At 43.2% G+C, this 20,584-nt stretch overlaps 1 protein-coding gene across 4 annotated transcripts in view; it reads left to right on the top strand.

Annotated features, from left to right (window-relative positions):
- LOC125452731 (sorting nexin-18-like) overlaps positions 1-20,584 on the top strand; it is a 153,078-nt gene that overhangs the window by 40,498 nt on the left and 91,996 nt on the right. The gene's annotated exons all lie outside the window — the stretch shown is intronic.

Here is a 20,584-nt window from a genome sequence, read left to right as displayed (position 1 = left end):
CTCTCTGTAGTGGAGTAAGAATCATTTTCTTCAAAGCTGTTCTCTGCCTTTGCTGCTGTTACTTCTATCAGCCTTTTTGAATTTTTGCAGGCTTGGGGGAGAAAAATTGATGACATTTGTGACAGGTCTGGCTGTCTCTGCTCCCTGAGTAAGTAAGCTCAGATGCCACTACACAAGAGAATAAACTCTGGACTTGCTGTGATGTCTCTCATTCTTTTTTCAGCAATGACTGACTGCAGGGCATTTGCTGCTGATATTGAGACAGACTTTCCAGACTGCTTCAGTAATCAAATTCACCCCACGGCTTCCTTGTAAACTTTCTATATTCCTCTTTCACCCTTCCGCATTCTGCACAAGTAGTTGTAAATGGCATAAGATAACATGTTTTAACCATCATCAGTGCTGAAGTATTCACAGACAATTTCAATTTACTTCAACCTTTTTGTCAATATGTCTGGTGGTTGTGGGTGCAGGTCATGCTCCAAGAATCAAACACACAGTCTTAGCTGGCACTTCAGTGAAATATTTAGCAAGTGCTGCGACCCTAGCCGAGCTCTTCAGGTGCAATTACGATTGCCCAGTACGCACAAAGCAGCACAGATCCATCCTGCTCAATTACCACTCCATCCGTCTACTTCCAATCAGCAATTGAATGATGGAAGCACTGTTGATGGCTCCTATAAAACAGCACTTGCTTAGCAATAAACTGCTACAGTCATGCAGTTCGGGTTCTGCTCGGGCCATTCAGCTCCTGACCCAATTACGGCCTTGGGTCAATCTAGATAACAAAGCTGAATTTCAGAGGTGAGAATGACTGCCCATGACAACAAGGTAGAGTTGACCGAGTTTGGCATAAAAGGAATCTGATTAAGTTTATCAGTGGAGATTGGGGGAGAATTCTAGGCTGGGAAAATGTGGACTTCATAAATAAGACTGCAGAAAATCACAGAACAGAATGAATTAGGAGTTCTTATGCATCAATCACAAAAGGTTCAGTGGGTAATAAGAAAATTTCAGGGACTTGACAGAGTAGATGAGGAGAGATTGTTAACCCTGTGTGGAAGGAGCCCTGAACCAGAGGGGACAATCTTAGAATGAGGTTATAGATTTAAGACAGAAGTGAGAAGCAATTTCTTGAGGGCTGTGAAATTCTTTACACAGAGTTGACAAGGCTGGGTCATTATGTATATTCAAGGCTGAGTTGGATTTTTTAAGGTTTGTAAGGGATTCAAGAATTATAGGGAAAAGGCATAAAATTGGGGCTGAGAACTATCAGATCAACCATGGTATAGTTGATTGGCAGAGCAGACTTGATTGCTGAATGGCTTACATCTATTCCTCTGTCTTATAGTCTATACATATGGTAAAGCGACATCTGCCTTTCAGATGTAAGCAAAATGATGCAAGAAATTCTGAAATGTAAATGGAAAGTGACAGAAATCTGAACAATCTGGTGCTGCCTGCGTAGAAAAAGGGAGTCTGGCCTTTTTAACCTTTTTTTTCCTGAAGAGAGAGGTTCCAAATCTGAACATTTGCAGCATTTTCTGTTTGTATGCCTGTTTTCCAATACATATTTTTCTTCTCAATTGTGACTTCATGTTATCTTGATTTTTAATGGGTGGCTGTGTGGAATAAACAAGTTGAACTGAACTCTAGCTGGCATTCGAAATGAGACACCAGAATAACTTGCTAAAATCTTTAAAATCGTAATTTGTGCAAATAATTTTCCTTCTGATTTTTTCTGCGGTCTGCCTCCTATATAGTCATGATTTGAGACGCGAATGAGAAACCATTTAACTCTGTGTACTAAAATGTGAGGCTGGATGAACACAGCAGGCCCAGCAGCATCCCAGGAGCACAAAAGCTGACGTTTCGGGCCTAGACCCTTCATCAGAGAGGGGGATGGGGTGAGGGTTCTGGAATAAATAGGGAGAGAGGGGGAGGCAGACCGAAGATGGAGAGAAAAGAAGATAGGTGGAGAGGAGAGTATAGGTGGGGAGGTAGGGAGGGGATAGGTCAGTCCAGGGAAGACGGACAGGTCAAGGAGGTGGGATGAGGTTAGTAGGTAGGAGATGGAGGTGCGGCTTGGGGTGGGAGGAAGGGCGGGGTGTGAGGGATGTGTTGCGGGAAATGCGGGAGACGCGGTCAAGGGCGTTCTCGACCACTGTGGGGGGAAAGTTGCGGTCCTTGAAGAACTTGGACATCTGGGATGTGCGGGAGTGGAATGCCTCATTGTGGGAGCAGATGTGGCGGAGGCGGAGGAATTGGGAACAGGGGATGGAATTTTTGCTCCCTCCTCCCACCCACCGTCCTGCAAAAATTCCATCCCCTATTCCCAATTCCTCCGCCTCCGCCACATCTGCTCCCACGATGAGGCATTCCACTCCCGCACATCCCAGATGTCCAAGTTCTTCAAGGACCGCAACTTTCCCCCCACCGTGATTGAGAACGCCCTTGACCGTGTCTCCTGCAACACATCCCTCACACCCCGCGTCCGCCACAACCACAAAAAGAGGATCCCCCTTGTTCTCACACACCACCCCACCAACCTCCGGATACAATGCATCATCCTCCAACACTTCCGCCATCTACAATCCGACCCCCCCACCCAAGACATCTTTCCATCCCCACTCTTGTCTGCTTTCCGGAGAGACCACTCTCTCCGTGACTCCCTTGTTCGCTCCACACTGCCCTCCCACCCCACCACACCCGGCACCTTCCCCTGCAACCGCAGGAAATGCTACACTTGCCCCCACACTTCCTCCCTCACCCCTAATCCCAGGCCCCAAGATGACTTTCCATATTTAGCAGAGATTCACCTGCACATCTGCCAATGTGGTATACTGCATCCATTGTACCCGGTGTGGCTTCCTCTACATTGGGGAAACCAAGCGGAGGCTTGGGGACCGCTTTGCAGAACACCTCTGCTCGGTTTGCAATAAACAACTGCACCTCCCAGTCGCAAACCATTTCCACTCCCCCTCCCATTCTTTAGATGACATGTCCATCATGGGCCTCCTGCAGTGCCACAATGATGCCACCCGAAGGTTGCAGGAACAGCAACTCATATTCCACTTGGGAACCCTGCAGCCCAATGGTATCCATGTGGACTTCACCAGCTTCAAAATCTCCCCTTCCCCCACCGCATCCCAAAACCAGCCCAGTTCTTCCCCTCCCCCACTGCACCTCACAACCAGCCCAGCTCCTCCCCTCCATCCCAAAACCAGTCCAACCTGTGTCTGCTTCCCTAACCTGTTCTTTCTCTCACCCATCCCTTCTTCCCACCCCAAGCTGCACCTCCATCTCCTACCTACTAACCTCATCCCACCTCCTTGACCAGTCCGTCTTCCCTGGACTGACCTATCCCCTCCCTACCTCCCCACCTATACTCTCCTCTCCACCTATCTTCCTTTCTCTCCATCTTCGGTCCGCCTCGCCCTCTCTCCCTATTTATTCCGGAACCCTCACCCCATCCCCCTCTCTGATGAAGGGTCTAGGCCCGAAACGTCAGCTTTTGTGCTCCTGAGATGCTGCTGGGCCTGCTGTGTTCATCCAGCCTCACATTTTATTATCTTGGATTCTCCAGCATCTGCAGTTCCCATTGTCACTAACTCTGTGTACTGTTATGCAAAAATGAAGATACCCTTTTTAATAATTAGAATATGGTTGAGTCTGACATTTGTGAAATATATGCAGTAATTAAATAAATGAAGTTATGAAAAAACCATATCACCAAGAGAGAAATTTGGTAATTCAGTCAAAGTAATTTTATTTCTTTTACTCAGTTGGCTTAGCACAGAGACAGAATGATTTACAAAGTCTTGATTACTGAGGGTATTTCTTCTTTATAGACTTAACACACTTTTCATATAGAGATTTCATATTTCAACCAATAAATGTTAACTTATGGTGGAGTTCATTGACCTAATTTTTCTGGCACATTTACCAAGAGTCATATTTAACATATATCACCAAAACAGGCCTTTCGGCCTAATCACAGTAATGTGGACAGTTGCCATTCACTTTGATACTGTTTGCCTTCCTCATCTGTTTCCCTCTGTATAATCTTCTGTTCCTTGCTATCTTGAAATGTTTATCCCCTTAAGTGCAATATAGTGTATATCTCAACAATTCCGCTTGGAGGGTATCTGCCATGGAAGTTTATTATTTACATACCATGTAACTATGGAGATTCTGTCAACAAAATAATTTATATTGTATAAATCCTGGAGGGGAAGAATGTTAGTCAGGAACACGCTGCTTTTCTCATTTCATGTGCAGCTCCTGGAAATTGGTTGATTCCTGGCCTTCTGAGGGTTGTCTAATGAAAGTATGAGAAGAACATGTAACTGCAAACAAAAAAAAAGTTGCTGAAGGAGAGAAGAAAAGATTTATATTAAACTCAAGGCACTTGGATACTGGATCTTTGATCTCTGATTTGAAAGTTTGCATTTTTTTTCATCTTTTCTTCCACTGCTGCATACACTCTTCAAACCTTTAAGTTATATGATCTGATATCTGATTTTATTTTTTGTAGAACTCCTGCAGATCCTCTGGCAACACCAGATTTAGTCTGTGTCTTTGTATTGTAGACTGACCAATTCAATAACAAAGTAGCCAAATGAAATCTGTGTTGACTGATCACTTAAAAACTCAACACTAGGTAGAATTACTTAATTCTCTAACCTTCTCCTCGGCTGAAGTCCAGAGATATAAAACAGCTTCTTGCAATGACTGTAGGCATTGTAGATGGACAGTAAGTATCTTTGGAGGCGATTTTGTAGCATTCCTCCTCCTTCACTGGTTGGTGGAGAATATCTTGGTTCATTCTGATAATTGTGTAAATAAAATAAGCCCAATTGACCAGTATCTGAAGAAATTTATAGGTATGATGTCACCTTAATTGAAAATTTACTGATTGGGGAAATTGATGAATATAAAAAAACTGCCAATGTTGACACATTTCTTGTTTCTACCCACAAAGAATTTATCTATTTTTGCTGCTTGAGACAGGGTCCTTTCTTTTAATCTGCCCTTTTGTTCAAGTATTCAAAGTAGTGGAAAAAAATGAACACTTGCTGATTTCTCATGAAAGTTAGGAAAAGTTCATTATTATTTTCGGGTTTTTAAATTCAGATTACAGTGATAAATATATTTGGTCTAACTTCATTAACTTGTGGGATGTGGGTGTCACTGGTTGGCCAGCATTTATTGCCTGCCCCTAGTTGCCATTGAAAAGGTGATGGTGAGCTGCAGTCCATGTGCTGTAGGTAGACCCATCATGGTGTTAGAGAAAGAAATTCTGGATTTTGAACCAGTAACAGTGAAGGAACGGTGTTATTGTTTCCAATAAATGTGGAGCTGGAAATGCACAGCAGGTCAGACAGCATCTGAGAAGTAGGAAAGCCAATATTTCAGGCCAAAATCCTTTGTCAGGTTTTGGCCCAAAAAGGTGTGGGTTTGGAAGGTGCTGTCCAACAATCCTTGCTGACTTACTGTGGTGTATCTTGTAGATGGTAGCAGCAGTGTGTACAGAGTATCGGTGATGGAGGGAGTCAATGTTTGTGGATGTGGATTGCTTTGTCTTGAATTGACTCAAGCTTCTTGAGTATTGGGAGCTGCACTGATTCAGGGAAGCGGGGTGTATACCGATAGCTGTAACCTTTTTGTATGTAATTGGGTTATTGGCATACCATACGAGTGACCTGTTCTTTAATATTAAATTGCCATGTAGTTTGTTAATTGGACATGGTGCAATTATATCTTCAGGCAAATGCCCTCCAAGGTGGACGTTGGGATACGCAGCAATGCTGAGTTGCCAAGCAGAGACCGATGGCCAAGTTCAGTACCCATGAGGATGGCCTCAACTGGGATCTTGGGTTCATGTTGCACTGCAGGTGATCCCACACGCAGATGCGCACATTAATTTATTGGGTGAATTTGTATTTGCAGATACATTCGATTTTGTTCAAAAAGCACATAACTTGTACACAGAGATAATAGATTCCTTGCAGTTTCTGAGATAACAAGTTGTGGAGCTGGATGAACACAGCAGGCCAAGCAGCATCTTAGGAGCAGGAAAGCTGATGTTTTGGGCCTGTTTCTGATGAAGGGTCTAGGCCCAAAACGTCAGCTTTCCGGCTCCTAAGATGCTGCTTGGCCTGCTGTGTACATCCAGCTCCATACCTTGTTAACGTATACACAGTCAGTCAATGTGGTGTTTTATAAATTCCTCCTTTAGAAATGAAACCAGTCGGACTCCAAGCCACACAGACAGATTCTAAGCAAGGCCTCGCACCTAACATGTATTGTTTGACCTAAAATGCCACCTCTTCTTTTCAGTGATAAAACCTTTAATTCTCACAGGACAAGGAATTGAAAGGAATTTGGGGATTTCCATATTAATCAATTAAAACCTTCTGACTGGTTAAAGATTTAACAGCATACTAGGTTTGTTCAGTACATCCTCATAAAAGGTTGTGACCCTTTGATCTTTTACTTATAAATTCTGTGCCTGATACTACCTCTCATTAATACCTGAAGGAGCGAGGCTTTGAAAGCTTGTGTTTCCAAACGAACCTGTTGGACTACAACCTAGTGTCGTGTGATTTCTGAACTTCGTCAGGCAAACTTCAATTGAATGAGAAATTCAGTACAGGAAAGTGGGCTGAACTGTTAATGAGTAAATCAACAAGTAGCAGGAACTATTCAAAGATGGATTTTGTACGTATCAGTGCTTGTCCCTAAAGGCAAAGATACCATAGATAAAAAAGTGTGAAGATGGATGAACACAGCAGGCGAAGCAGCATCTCAGGAGCACAAAAGCTGACGTTTCGGGCGTAGACCCTTCATCAGAGAGCGCTAGTTAAATAATGATGGCCAGTAGGCAAGGTTTATGAGGCCCTATCAAGCCAAAAGGAAAGGATTACTGAATTGCTATGCCTTTGGCTGCCTATTCCTAGAATTCCTGCTTAATATCTCTCTATGCATTAAGTCTATTTCTTCCTTCTAGCACACACCTAAATACTTGTCTCTTTGACAAGCATTTGGCCATCTAGTATAAAATCTCCTTGTGCCTATGTGTCAGATTTTGTTTTGCAATGTTCCTCAGAAGCACATTGGGACATAACTTGTATTGCACCTTAAACATGTAATTGTCAAGCTGGTTATGAGGCAACATCTCTGTGAAAGCAGTAATAGTACCTTTTAAGTACATTGGGCAACTAATATGTAAGAATGCTATGATTTTAACATCTTAACCACAGCTGCATTATTTCCAACACCACCTGCTTTTAACTACAGTTGCTGCACTACCAAAGTGAAGGTCAGACGCTTCTCTGCGAGAAAATTGGAGGAGGTAACAGATGAGTTGAATTTCTTTTAGATCTTCACTGTGAATTGCATAGAAAAAAACTGTTTGACAGCACTTTAGCAACTTTGACCTTAAAAATAACCAAATATTGGATGGCCAGTGCATCGATAGGTGTCTCAAATTTCAGATCTCTAGTTATTTTGGCTTTTATTACTTGTACTGCAGCTCATGTTTTTACAATCAGATGTCCATGTTTATTGCCAAGTACCAAAGACAATAGCATGACTAGAGCCTTCATGTTAGTAAGCCTCAGTACACCAGACTTTAGTCTTGGGGATAAGTGAATCTCTCTTACGCACAGAATTACATATCTCTGAGTGGAAACAATGGAAAGTAAAACCCATTTCTTTTGAGCCCCACCTTCAACAAACTAATATGACATTTGTAATGCGAAGACTTGAGGCCTCCTTTCCCCAAAATAGACTGTGGGGCCTAATGAGATAAGAGAACTGAAACTCTACATTTTATGAAGAGAGACTGGGTGTACTTACAGCTGTATTTATATAATAATACCTGGTTTGGGATCTGATTGGGGATTGTAGTAAACTTCCTGGGATCTGAAATAATTTTTATGGTGGGGAACATAGAGAAGCAGTAGGAAAGGAAAGGATGTAAAGAAAAAGTAGCGGCCTGTTTTGTATCAATTTAGTAGTTGTTATTGTTAGTTTTGTACAGGTAGCTGACCAAAATGCTTACCTTCCAGTTCCCAAAACTTTGACCTGCTTCATATTGACAGGAGGACATCTGTTACTGTTGTGTACCTCAGGTGAACTGAATTTTGATTGCTGTTAGCAGCTGCCATCATGATGTCAGATTACAAAAGTATGATGCTGCTCGCCTGTTGAGTTACGATTTGAATGGCGTGTCCCAACCATGTGTCTGTTGTCTTCAGCTTTGTAACTGCTGAAAAAACATGAATTCTCAGTAAATGGTTGTTATTCTAAATTGTTTTTTCACAAGACACTAGTGTTTGAGGATGAGAGGGGCATGGAGAGAAGAGCTTTTCATTTCCATGCTATTATCAGTGCATGATATTTTTTCTTTAGCTGCTGAAATATGGTTCATTTATATGTTCCAAGTCTAGTTCCATTGGCTATAGCAAACTAAATACTTCACGGTAATATTAACTCTCTCATTATGTAAAGTTCTCATGGCAAGTGTTTGTAAAACAAGTTTAGATTCCTGACATCCAAGTTTCAGTGCCTCTTGATTAAAATGTTAAATCCAATATATCTGATTTCCTATATTCTATGTGGACTGCTTGTGTGGATTATTTATCAAGTGATCACTAGCCATTTTAGTGTCTTTTTTGTTTAAAACAATATTTAGTCCGTGAAAGTCGTCACCGATCTTGGGTCATCAAGTGAAATGATGAGCAGCACAGTGGCTGAATGGTTAGCACTGCTGCCTCACAATGCCAGGGACCTGGATTTGATTCCACCCTTGGGCGACTGTGTGGAGTTGGCACATTCTCCCCATGTCTGCGTGGATTTCCTCCACAGTCTAAAGATGTGCAGGCTAGGTGGATCAGCCATGCTAAAATGCCCATAGTGTTCAGGGCTGTCTGGATTAGGTGGGTTACAGGCCTGGGTGGGATGCTGTGAGAGTTGGTGTGGACTCGTTGGGCTGAAGGGCCTGTTTCCACACTGCAAGGATTCTGTGTTGTTTACTGATATCAATTATCACAATGATGATGAAACACTGTGTGGATTTTAAGATGGTTTCACTTGGGCAGCACACACCCTAACTGGTTTAAACAAACAAACTGAAATTCTTAGAAAACCAAACTTTCAGTCAAGTGTGAAGTTGGTTACAGAAATGAAAAATACACTTATATTGGGCATTTTTATTTTTGAAAAAAGTTAGTAAGCCTTTAGATTCTGAGTTGCAAGCAACTCAAGGAAGTGAATTATCCCGAGACACTACTGTGTTTTGGGTTGATGTAAAGCATTCTGTTCACTTTTATATTGAAAAAGACAGTTGAGATACAGTCTGTACAATAAATTAAGAAACATCTTTCTTGGTTTACTACCAGTAACAACTGAAAATATTAAATCTGCAGCTCTGTTATGCTCTGAATGAGTACTTCTGCACTGTGGTTGCAAGAATCGTTTTCTTTGTCCTCTTGGGGATTCACTGAATGTTCCTCAGTTGATATCATACTGATAATCTTCATTAAAAGATTGACCACAGCTTGAGAGAGATAATGGGAACTGCAGGTGCCGGAGAATCCGAGATTTAAAAAAGTGTGGAGCTGGATGAACACAGCAGACCAAGCAGCAAGTTAGGAGCACAAAAGCTGACGTTTCGGGCCTGGACCCTTCATCAGGAAAGGGGGATGGGGAGAGGGTTCTGAAATAAATAGGGAGAGAGGGGGAGGCGGATCGAAGATGGATAGAGGAGAATATAGGTGGAGAGGAGACAGACAAGTCAAAGGGGTGGGGATGGAGCCTGTAGAGGTGAGTGTAGGTGGGGAGGTAGGGACGGGATAGGCGGGGAGGACGGACAGGTCAAGGGGATGGGATGAGGTTAGTAGGTGGGAAATAGAGGTGCGGCTAGAGGTAGGGACGAGGGGATAGGTGAGACGAAGAACGGGTTAGGGAGGCGGGGACGAGCTGGGTTGGTTTTGGTATGCAGTGGGGGGAGGGGAGATTTTGAAGCTTGTGAAATCCACATTGATACCATTAGGCTGCAGGGTTCCCAAGCGGAATATGAGTTGCTGTTCTTGCAACCTTCGGGTGGCATCTTTGTGGCACTTCAGGAGGCCCATGATGGACATGTCGTCGAAGGAATTGGATTTCCAAGCTTCAAAATCTCCCCGCACCCCCCCCCCCCCCCCCCCCCCCCCCCGCCGCCCCCCCAGCAACTGCACCCCAAAACCAGCCCAGCTCATCCCCGTCTCCCTAACTTGTTGTTCTTCTCACCTATCCCCATCTCCCACCTCAAGCTGCACCTCCAATTCCTACCTACTAACCTCATCCCGCCCCCTTGACCTGTCCGTCCTCCCTGGACTGACCTATCCCCTCCCTACTTCCCCACCTACACTCACATCTACAGGCTCCATCCCCGCCCCTTTGACTTGTCTGTCTCCTCTCCACCTATCTTGTCCTCTATCCATCTTCGATCTGCCTCCTCCTCTCTCCCAATTTATTCCAGAACCCTCTCCCCATGCCCCTTTCCTGATGAAGGGTCTAGGCCGGAAACGTCAACTTTTGTGCTCCTAAGATGCTGCTTGGCCTGCTGTGTTCATCCAGCTCCACACTTTGTTATCTCGTGACCACAGTTTGAATCGTGTTGGTAAATGGCACATTTTAAGGATCACAAGATTTTTGCAGAGCTGGTCTTAAAATTGTACTTGTTTTGCTGGTCTATGTTACTTTTGTTGTCCAACTCAAAATTTCAATCTTGCAAATAACTCTTGTGCTTTTTTAGTGTCTTATTCTTTCTTGGTACTGGGTGTTCAGTTCTGTGAATCAAGGGACTCAGTGACAACATGCAGTGGTCATGTCGACTGCAGCTAATAATGGCCATTATATATTTGCTACAAATATTTATCCTTGAACGTGAAATTTAAATTTGTGTTTCTATGGAAATCTGGACTGGGCATCATTTTGTCTTTAAAACATTTTACATTCACAATTTTGCATAACGGGACATATCCTGAGGTGGTGGTGCCTGAGGGGTTTGGAAGCACAATCCTTACTACACTTTGTTGTATAAATTGTAAATCTGAGAATTGGTGACTTTCTCCACTCCTAAAGGTAACTACTTTTGTGGAAAATGATTAATAGTGATTTAGCTGGCTAGCTTTAAGTGGAGGTGGCATATTTAAACATTATGAACGTCATCAAAACTTTACTTTCCATTTCTTGCAACTTTCTACATTGATTCCATGGCATGGTACTTGTTAATGGTGTGTATTTATAACAAGCAACACAGATGCAGGAGCAAGTCTTATCTTGTGGACATATCACTGCCTCACGGCTAAAAGACCTGGGTCATAGTCTCACCTACCCTGGATTACAAAAAACTGTGCCATCCGTGGGGTGTGGTGTTAGCTTTTGGACAGAGAAAGTTGGAAACTGGTGTCTGTGCTAAACAGTGGATTTACAACAAAGCCCTAGAGCATTTATGGCAGGAGTTCTTGTGCACAATGGTAATGTCCCCTTCTCCATCCATGAAGACCTGGGTTCAAGTTCCTCCTGACTGGGAGATGTGTCATAACCAGTCCAAACAGATTGGTTAAAAATAATTAAATCAGTCTCAGAAAATAGACCTACAGCATCAGCCATGAGGGACTCTTATTACACAATGATGGGTATCCTTACATCTTGTACTGAAGGTGTAGTTCAAGTCCCACCTGCCACACAGGTATATCAGATATGGAGAGCTTCAGGCTGGACTGCATAATCAGTCCCCACATCCAAATTTTAATTTTGTAATTTTCCTTTTGAGATTTTCTTTTGTTACAGTTCTCCACTTTAAGGGGCTGAGTATAGTTTATTGTTTAATTGGTTTGATTGGTGTAATCAAAATCATGCAAAGACAGACTGTGACAAGATTATCAAGAGAGCAGGGCAAGACAGGGGCTGGAGTGCATTATCAGCCCCAGAAATGATGCCTTAGGTTAAAGTAATAAGTTTATTTTGATTTGACTTTAGTTACAGTGGCCCTTTTAAGGACTAGTTATTAAATTAATTGGTTCACGAAGTATTAGGTTAACAAAAGCTGAAAGAGTGGGACAGAAAGGTGGTGGTATGCGGTAGGATTGCTCCCCCCAGAAGGCCCAGTTTCAATTCCCATCTGCTCCAGAGGTGTCATAACCCATCTGAACAGGTTGATTTTGAAGGAGGGATGGGTTCCACAAATGGTGGACATGAAAGGGGTGGGTGAAGTGTACATTAGTCTTTAACAATGGGGTTACTTTTAAAATTTGCTTTGTTTCTAACTTGTTTTTTGGTTTTGGTTTAGTTACAATACACCTTCAAGAAATTGTTCTTCTGTGAATTGCACACAACACAGAAAAAGACCATTCTGATGTATTGTGTCAGTGATGGCTCTCTGACGAACATCTCGCTTTGTGCCATCCTGTTGCTGTCTCGCCATAATCCTATTGTTCCTTTCCAAATAAGCATCTAATTCCCTTTTGAATGCCTCGATTGAAACTGCATTCACCACACTCAGGCAGGGCATTCTAGAACCGAACCACTGGTTGTGTGAAAAATATTTTCTTTTATGTTGCATTTTACTACTTTTACCCATTGTTTTAAATCTCTGCTCTCTTGTTCATTATCTTTTCATGAGTAAGAATATTACAATTTACCCTTCCTAGATCACTTGATTTTGAATATTTCAATCGGACTTCTCCACCCTCTCCAAGGAGAACAATCCCATCTCCTCTATTTTTAGAGCTAAAATACCTCATACCTGGAACCATTCTCCTAAGCTAGTTTTGCATGCTTCAGTGCTTTCACATACTTCCTAAACTGTAGCACCTAGAAGTGGACACAGTAGTCTCAGCTGAGGCTGATCTAGTGACCCATTCAAGTTCAGCATAAGCTCCTTGCTGTTGTACTGTACACCCTTCCTACCAAAGCCAAGAATACTGTTTGCTTTATTATCTATTTTCTAGGGGAGGCAATGGCCTAGTTGTATTACCCCTGGACTGTTAATCCAGAGACCCAGATAATGTTCTGGGGTCATGGGTTTGAATCCCACCATGGCAGATGGTGGAATTTGAATCCAATAAATATCTGAAATTAAGAATCTAATGATGACCGCGAATTCATTGCTGATTGTCAGAAAAACTCATCTGGTTCACTAATGTCTTTAGGGAAGGAAACTGCCATCATCACCTGGTCTGGCCTACATATGACTCCAGACCTACAGCAATTCGTTTGACTCTTAACTGCCCTCTGGGCGGTTAGGGATGGGCAATAAATGCTGCCTGGCCAACAATGCCCACACCCTGTGAATGAATAAAAAGATATCTGATTTGCCACCTTTTTAATGACTTCTGTACAAATACACCAAGGATTCCCAACTCCTGCATCTACACTAGAGTTGTACCCTTTGTTTTGAGTTGTCTATTCATGTTCTTCAGACCAAAATGGATCCCCTGATACACTCTGAACTAAACAACCTGCCAACTATTTGTCAATTCCACCAACTTGTCTGTCACCTTGTGATGTTTGATGTTGTCCTCCTCAGTTTATAATGCTTTCAAGTTTTGCATCATGTACAAATTTTAAAGTTTTGCCTAGTTGTTATGAGCCAGATCAAGTTCTCTTGAAATACATCAAGAAGATAATCTAGACCCTAGCATTTCCCTATTTAACGGAATGCATGAGGCACTACGTTCCAGATGCGATTTGATTCAATTGGTCAGACTACTAGGCTTTAAGAAAAACATGCTTATCCTTACACTGCACTTAAAATACAAATGTAAAAAAAATTAGTATGACTATAACTTTATTGAAACAATTAAAAATGATACATTTCTTTACCAACTACTCATCACCTGTTCCAATATAGCTACATACCATGACCACATTTGGCAAAGGCAAATTCAGCAAAACAGAATTCCTTCACTTGATATCTCCAGACCAGAAAAATGGAAAATCCCCAAAGGCATGAATCCAGCAACAAAAAGAGAACTCAAGCTGTGACAGCAGCAGAAAGAGAGACAAATCAAACAGCTTCCTCCAAAAATTCAGCTTTAGCCACTGAAAAGCAAAAACTAAACCTCCGGTGTGTGAGCCAGACTGTACTCTGTCGTGTGATAATGGGAACTGCAGATGCTGGAGAAGCCAAGATAATAAAATGTGAGGCTGGATGAACACAGCATGCCCAGCAGCATCCCAGGAGCACAAAAGCTGACGTTTCGGGCCGAGACCCTTCATCAGAGAGGGGGATGGGTGTGAGGGTTCTGGAATAAATAGGGAGAGAGGGGGAGGCGGACCGAAAGATGGAGAGAAAAGAAGATAGGTGGAGAGGGGAGTATAGGTGGGGAGGTAGGGAGGGGATAGGTCAGCCCAGGGAAGGCGGACAGGTCAAGGAGGTGGGATGAGGTTAGTAGGTAGGAGATGGAGGTGAGGTGCGGCTTGGGGCGGGAGGAAGGGCGGGGTGTGAGGGATGTGTTGCGGGAGACGCGGTCAAGGGCGTTCTCGACCACTGTGGGGGGAAGGTTGCGGTCCTTGAAGAACCTGGACATCTGGGATGTGCGAGAGTGGAATGCCTCGTCGTGGGGGCGGAGGAATTGGGAATAGAGGATGGAATTTTTGCAGAAGGGTGGGTGGGAGGAGGGAGCAAAAATTCCATCCCCTATTCCCGATTCCTCCGCCTCTGCCGCATCTGCTCCCACGATGAGGCATTCCACTCCCGCACATCCCAGATGTCCAGGTTCTTCAAGGACCGCAACTTCCCCCCACAGTGATCGAGAACGCCCTTGACCGCGTCTCCCACATTTCCCGCAACAAATCCCTCTCACCCCGCCCCTGCCAAAACCGCCCAAAGAGGATCCCCCTCGTTCTCACACACCACCCCACCAACCTCCGGATACAATGCATCATCCTCCGACACTTCTGCCATCTACAATCCGACCCCACCACCCAAGACATTTTTCCATCCCCACCCTTGTCTGCTTTCCAGAGAGACCACTCTCTCCGTGACTCCCTTGTTTGCTCCACACGGCCCTCCCACCCCACTACACCTGGCACCTTCCCCTGCAACCGCAGGAAATGCTACACTTGCCCCCACAGCCTCACATTTTATTATCCTGTACTCGGTCGTGCTTCTTTTGTTTACTTTTTTTTAAAAAAAGGCTTTTACTCTTTTTTTCATGAAGGAGATACCTTGCTACCAGGCTTACAACCCTTGTTTTCAATCATGGAATCCCTACTGTGTGGAAACAGTCCATTTAGCCCATCAGGTCCACATCAGCCCTTTGAAGAACATTCCACCCAAACCCACCCCCATCCCCTACCCTGTAACCCTGCATATCCCATGGCTAAGCCACCTAGCCTGCACAACCCTGGACACTGTGGGACAATTTAGAGATAAGATGTAGAACTGGGTGAACACAGCAGGCCAAGCAGCATCAGAGGAGTAAGAAAGTTGACGTTTCGGGCCGAGACCCTTCTTCAGAAATTGGGGACGAGGAAGGGGGTTCTGAAATAAATAGTGAGAGAGGGGGAGGTGGATAGAAGATGGATCGAGGAGAAGATAGGTAGAGAGGAGACAGGCAGATCGAAGAGGCGGGGATGATGCCACTGAAGGTGAGTGTAGGTGGGGAGTTGGGGAGGAGATAGGTCAGTCCAGAAAGGATGTACAGGTCAAGGGGGCGGGATGAGGTGGGAGATGGGGGTGGGGTTTGAGGTGGGAGGAGGGGATAGGTGGGAGGAAGGACAGGTTAGGGAGGTGGTGACAAGCTGGGCTGGTTTTGGGATGCAGTGGGGGGAGGGAAGATTTTGAAGCTTGTGAAGTCCATGTAGAAACCATTGGGCTGCAGGGTTCCCAAGTGAAATATGAGTTGCTGTTCCTGCAACCTTCAAGTGGCATCATTGTGGCACTGTAGGAGGCCTAGGATGGGCATGCCATTGAAGGAATGGGAGGAGGAGTTAAAATGCTTCATGACCGTGAGGTGTAGTTGTTCAATGCAAACTGAGTGTAGGTGTTCCGCAAAGCAGTCCCCAAGCCTCCGCTTGGTTTCCCCAATGTAGAGGAGGCCACAACAGGAACAGTGGATACAGTATATCCCATTAGCAGATGTGCAGGTGAGCGTCTGCTTAATGTGGAAAGTCTTTTTGGGGCCTGAGATGGGGGTGAGCGGGGAGGTGTGGGGACAGTTGGAGCACTTACTGTGGTTTCATGGAAAGTGCCGGGTGTGGTGGTGCTGGAGGGGAGTGTGGAACAGACAAGGGAGTCACAGAGGGAGTGGTCCCTCCAGAAAGCAGATAAGGGTAGGGAGGAAAAAATGTATTTGGTGGTGGGGTCAGATTGCAGATGGCAGAAGTGTCTGTGGGACAATTTAGTGTGGTGAATCCACCAAATCTTCACATCTTTGGCCTGTGGAAGGAAAGTGGAGGACCCAAAAGAAACCCATGTAGACAGGGAGAGAACATGCAAATTCCATACAGACGGTTGCCCAAGGCTGGGATTGAACCTGGGTCCCTGGCGCTGTTAGGCAGCAGTGCAGCTGCCCTGAAATGTAGAATCCCTCTGGGTAGAAAAGCCAGATTAAAAAAGCAAGGGTTCCAACACTGACCCTTGGGGAGCATCACTGCAAGAACTCCCTCAGCCTGAAAAAAATTCCATTAACAATTACTGCATGTTTTCCAAGACCAGGCCCATTTTGTATCTCTATTGGTACACTGTCTGATTCCAATTTATTTACTTGATCATTTGGTTTGCCCGAACGAGTATAAAGAGGGATGGCTGGGACATGGGGGTAGTGGGCAGACCTGTAATACAATATTCTGTAAATAAACTAATTATTAAGGAAAGGATTTGCCTAGTTTCATGCATCACCATCTGGCCTGGGATCAAATTAACAATACCCGTGTATTTTCATTAGATCCTTTAGAAGCTGTTATACAGAGAATTTCTGAAAATGGGCTGGATTGAATCAGTTTTGTCCAGTAAATGATGCTTTGTTTTTGTAAGTAGTTGCACATTGGTTATTCATACTTTTGACAAGTCTCTTTTGGAGAAAGCCTGACTGACCACAACATACTAACACTTTGAGGCAAGTTACTATATGGGAATTCAGGATTTGAAGTTTTGCAAGATTTATTACTCTGATGAGACTCAGTTTTTTTTACATTTACTTAAACTTATCATTCAATATTCCTTCTTTTAAAAAAAATTAGCTGTCCTTCTGAATGGTCTGTGAAGTGTTTATGATTCTTCATTTCTGTGCTGAGTGAGAGAATGCTGAGGGTTTGGATTTAAATTGGTTAAATTTTCTAACTAGTCAGTGATTGGCCAATTTTCAACTTTGAGCTTCATTTTTTAGGCAATTTTTTATCTGCGCATTCTGTTTGCCTCCAGACTTTTCTTGGATCAAAGCCCTATACAAGACAGTGTCTGATCACCGAGTTCCTTTCACATTTAATCTCTTTCTGGTAAATTCAATTACATTATTTTGTTTATTTGAGAATTAGAGAAAACCTACTCAGTGAAAATTACTTGTGTACCAACCAACATAAACAGCAACTGATCGACATAGCTAAGTACTTTCCTAACCAACATATCAGACTTAAATTCTGCAATTTTGCCACATTTAGTTTTGAATAGTCGTGGACAATTAAGCAACTCACTGGAGCAGGCTTCACAAATATCCTCATCCTCCGTGTTGGGGGAGCCCAGCACATTAGTGCAAAAGATAGGTCTGAAACATTTTACAGCAATCTGCAGCCTAAAGTGCTGACTGGATAATATCCGCCATAGCCTTCTCTGAAGCTCCCCAGCATCGCAGAAGCCATGCTTCAATTAATTTGATTCCCTTCATTTGTGACTTCAGGAAATGGTTGGAGACACTGGATACTAAAAAAGCTGTAAGCGCTGAAACATTCTGGCAGTAGTACTGCTCCAGGACTTTCTGCATCCCTAGCCATGCTGTCCCAGTACAGCTACAACACCTGCATCTACACGACAATGTGGAAAATTGCTTGGCCCCTCAAATAGCAGTGTGTCCAGATAATTTGCAGTGGCTAATGGATTGTTGTTAGCCATGTTACCAGGAATGCTCTTTGTGGATAGTGCCATATCTTCAACATCTCTGTGTCAGCTTATTGCCTCAACTGTGAGACAGCACGCTTCAGTAATTTAATGTCTTTATTATACTGAAGTGGGAGCTTGAACCTATGATATTCTGACTCTGAAGCACAAATACAACTATTGAAGTATTTTAATTCCCACTTTTTGTTTACCCTAATTTTTTTCAGATTAAAGGGAGGGAAGTTTTGAGATGTTTGATTCAAAGCAGTGTCTTATTTTTGCAACAGAAGATAAGGTTCTTGTAGGATATTACTTTGCTTCTCATCCTTTATCAAAGAATTTTCTGAGCTTGGATAATTTTGTATTTCCAAACTCTCAAAGCATGATTGTGTCTGAGCTGTATACATCAGTGCGAGCAATGGGACGGACGGAAGCTGGCCTGAATGATCATCTGATGAGTAAGAAAGTGAATGAAAAAAGCCGTTTTGAAGCTCTGAAGATTTCAATAACACTATTCTTTTTCTCCTGATGGAGAGTGGCACTGTCAGATGCATGCAATGTACCCTGTCTGTCCCCTCAGAGTTGTGTGAAAGATTTTGTGGTACCCTTTAAAGAAAAGCAGAGGAGCTTTACCAGTGATGTAGTCACCATTTAATTCTCAAAGCTAGCATCCTTGTCTGATCATTCATCTCCTTGCTGTTTTAAAGCTGTTCTCTATGTATGGATGTGCGACTATATTTGTCCAGCTTACACCTCTGTTTTCACACACATTATCCACTTCTCCTTTCTACATTCTTTCTCAGCAGTTTTCCTTCTCCTGCACCACCCTCCATGCAATCCATTTTTCTCTTCCCATTTGATGTAATTTATTATTTAAAATTAATTTTTGAGAAGTGGCTGGGCCAGTGCGCCAACTTAAATGCCTGTACCTAGTTGCAATTGAGAAAATGGTGGTGAGTTTGAACCTCTGCAGACCATTTGTCATACATTCCACAATGCTATTAGGGAGGAAATTCCAGGATTTTAACCCAGTGACACTGAAGAAATGGTGATATATTTTCAGGTCAGATGGTGACTGTCTTGGAGGGGAACTAGGAGGTGATGTTTTCATGTATCTACTGTCCTTGTCCTTCCAGATAGTTGTGGTCATAGGTTTGGAAGCTACTGTCTAAGGAACTTTAGTGAATTTCTGCTGTGCATCTTGTTGATGACATGCACCATTTTGACTGAATATTGGTGGTGGTTGGAGTGAACATTTGTGGATGTGGTGCTTTGTCCTGGATGGTATCAAGTTTCATGAATGTTATTGGAGCTGCACCCATCCAGGCAAGTGGGAGGTATTCCACCACACTTGTGCTTTGTAGATGGCGGACAGGCTTTGGGGAGTTGGGAGATGAGCTATTCACTGCAGGATTCCCAGCCTCCGACCTGCTTTTGTAACCACAGTATTTATATGGCTATTTCAGTTCAGTTTCTGTGCAACAGTAATCCCCAGGATATTGAATAGGGGATTGTCATTGACTAGAAACAGAAAATGGAAGGTGTGCTGAGTACTATGTTGGGATTTCTGGATTCGAACTTCCAGTATCATGTTGGCTAAGCTACAGACCTCTTTGTCATGGTGAGCATTCAGTCCACAGTGTCTTGGATGCTACTAGCGCTGAGATCATCAACAGAAACATACCGCTGTGTCTACTAATGCTGTTCTCTAAATTGCTTCTGGAAAGAACAGTCTGGAGCAACTGGATCTCCAATTTATATTTTGTTTCTTCTGGTAAGCTTTCCATCTGTGTTTTATCTCATGTTCCAAGTAGCTGTTTTAAGCATGAACCCAAGTTTGAAAAGTTTGTCAGTAAAGAGCAACACCATTAGTGAAAGAAATCTGGTGAGCTCCATCCCAATAGATCAGATCTTTATTGTATATTTGAATCACCAGAGTAATGGGGTCACAAGTTACTTTCTTGATGAGGATTAAGCAGATGATCAACAGAAAAACCAAACAAATCCTTCTACATTTCAAAAGAAGTTTGTCGTATTGTTGGTTGTGAATGTTGCGCTAGATTTTCATTCTTATGAATGCTCCTATTTTGATGTAATCTACCAAAACATAACACCAGTTTCTCTGCCTAAAATTACAAACGACATACACACAGTGTAATAGAGAAGTGAATGTATGACTGATATAAGCACAGTCTGATAGTTGTACACGTTAGTAAGTGAACTTTACTTTGGCATGTCATGTGATTGTGATTTTTAACAACTGGCGTTTAGAAAATTGAGTGGCTACTACAGTAAAGGACTAACCAGGAGAATGCAACATTTTTAAGTCTGTCTGATTGTAAAGATGCTTGCATTTGTAGATTATCTTGTTTGAATCTCTTTTGTAAGGTTTTGCTGTGGTTTGGTGATTTTGCAATCCGTGTTTCCTGCATCATGTCGTCATTTCTCTGTGGGGCCTCCATCTGGGAGCAGAATTTCTTTTTGGACAAATAG

This window comes from Stegostoma tigrinum, chromosome 1, assembly GCF_030684315.1.
Source record: "Stegostoma tigrinum isolate sSteTig4 chromosome 1, sSteTig4.hap1, whole genome shotgun sequence".
NCBI lineage: Eukaryota > Metazoa > Chordata > Chondrichthyes > Orectolobiformes > Stegostomatidae > Stegostoma > Stegostoma tigrinum.
The sequence above is the reverse complement of the archived record's forward strand: the minus strand, read 5'-3'. Positions and strand labels throughout refer to the sequence as shown.